A 2,428-nucleotide genomic window follows, 5' to 3' on the forward strand; every position below is an offset into this window, starting at 1 on the left:
TGATTTTGACCCGCCGTTCTGCAGAACTAGCAGCACCAGGAACCACAGCAGCAACCCATATCCCCAGGGCCGTGATGGGGTACGGGGCCCCCCCATCCCACACCCCGGCAGCCCGGGGACACGCAGCAGGGATGGAGACGGTGCAGACTGCGGGGGGAAACACAGAGCAGCTGCTGCTGGAAAAGCCGTGACCAGCAGGACTGAAACTTTTGTATTTTAGCTGAAAACCTGGGAGAGGGGCCCTGCGGCCCCGGCAGCACCGCGGCTGTCACAGGGTGTCTCTGTTCCCTGCCTCCAGCAGCAGTAAATCAAACTCCCAATGCTGCCCCCGCCCCAGGCCCTCGGGAGCTTTGGATTAATCAGATTAATCGGATCAGGGATGGTACAGGAGCAGGCAAAGAGCTGTGCCACTTCGCTAGCTTGAGTGCCCGGTACTGGGGCCGAGGCTGGGCTTGACCTGGCTCCCAGTGTCTGGTGAGCCCCTGTCCTGGTCCTCCTCTGCTCCCACCGTAAGCAGAGCTCGCTGTAAAACGTCTGCCCCAACCTGTGCCCTGTTTCCCCAAGACGAAAGATCCTCAACAGCTTTTCCTCCCTTCTGGGACAGGAAGGAATTGGGAACCTCATAAAAGAGCTCTTGGAGGAATCTGGATGCAGGGAGGGTGCTTTGCTGTGCAGGGATGAAGGGATGTTCATGGGGATGGAGACATGGATGTTTATGTGGTGGGTATGGAGGGAACATCATGGGGCTGGAGGAATGCTCCTGGGGAGGAATAGGGAATGGGAGGAATGGGATACTCATGGGATGGGAGGATGTTCACAGGGAGGGAGGGGTGGATGCTTGTGGGGATGGATGTTTGTGGGAAGGAGTTGATGCTTACGGGGATGGAGGGATGCTCAGAGGCAGGGCAGGCTGCCCATGAGGCTGGAGAGATGCTCATGAGGAAGAATGAATGCTCGTGGGGATGGAGGGATACTCAGAGGTATGGAGGGATACTCATGGTGATGGAGGGATGCTCCTGGGGAGGAATGGATGCTCGTGGGATGGAAGGATGCTCACAGGGATGAAGGGATGCTCATGAGGCAGGATGGGTGCTCATGGGGATGGAGGGATGCTCGCAGGAAGGAAGGGATGCTTGAGAGGTTGGAGGGGTACTTGTGGGGAGGAACTGATGTTCCTGGCTGCAGAGGGATGTTCGTGGGGATGGAGGGATGCTCATGGGCGTGGCTGCTCATGGCAGGGACAGTGTGACTTTGAGACAGTTCAGATCTTGTGTGCCTGGAGTGAAGACAGTGAGCTCGGGTGGTGTAAATAGCTTTGTAGGACCAAACGGGGCAGGCTGCAGGAGAGTGTTACTGGAGAAGGCACGTTGTTAATCCTGTGCAGGGTCTGGAGCGCGGGACATGTCCCACGCTGTCCCTTGGGACTGTTTGGCAGGACCCACTGTGGCTTTTCCACCCAAACTCCGGAGCAGAAACCCCTCCATCACCCCGAAAAAGGAACAGCCCTGGTAAAATGGGAGGGCTCATCCCACCAGCAGCATCCCCAAGGCCAGCTGGGATTTTTAATGCAATAGTGCCACCCTGTGTGAGCCCTCGGCTCCCAGCTGCGGGGACAAAGCAGCACCGGTGGCCCGAGAGGCCTTGGCTGGGACATGGGTGGGTGACAGGCAGGACGAGGTCTACCACCACAGCAGGGTGGTGGCACTGGGGATAAAAACACCCAGGAGTGGGAGACGTGGCCGTGGGAAAGGGTGATGGCTGTGTCCCCACAGGAATCACTTCAATCGATCCATTTGGGATCCTGGAGGTGGTTTGTGGGGACACCATGAAAGTTGGACAAACATGAAATATGCAGAAATCACCTCAAACATGGGGGGGGGTGGGGAAGCAATTATTCTGTGCATGTGTAGAGAGATTAAGTCAGTGGCGATGCATCCTGAAATCCTGGACGAGATGCAGCAGCGAGGACAGATGGGTGACAGGTTTCCCCCAACACCCCAGGGACCAAAGACACCCTCATGGGTGTCTCCCTGACACCCCAGGCACCAAGGGGGCCTCCAGGTGCAGCTCAGCTCATGTGAGGTGAGCAGCCAGGAGGAGGGAGCAGGGAGCACTGGTGTCTCCAGCTTCAGCTCCTCAAAATTTCTTGCCGTGGAGGATTTCAACAACCATCACAACTCAAGTGCCTCTGTGCCCACATGTCCCAGAGACCATTTCAGGGTGTCACATAGGACAAGAAGCTTTCAGGACAGCACCCCTCTGCCCCTGAGCATTTTTAGGGTCAAGCTTTGGTATTTTAGAACCCCCGAAGCATGCACACACACAAGGGGACATGTGCAAATACATGAGCACAGCCACGCACCCTGTGCAGTCCCCTCTAGCCTAGAGGGTCCGTATGGGATCTCCATGCCCAGGTGGTCAAAGTCGA

Source organism: Buceros rhinoceros, unplaced genomic scaffold (assembly GCF_000710305.1).
Source record: "Buceros rhinoceros silvestris isolate BGI_N320 unplaced genomic scaffold, ASM71030v1 scaffold21376, whole genome shotgun sequence".
NCBI classification, from domain to species: Eukaryota; Metazoa; Chordata; class Aves; order Bucerotiformes; family Bucerotidae; genus Buceros; species Buceros rhinoceros.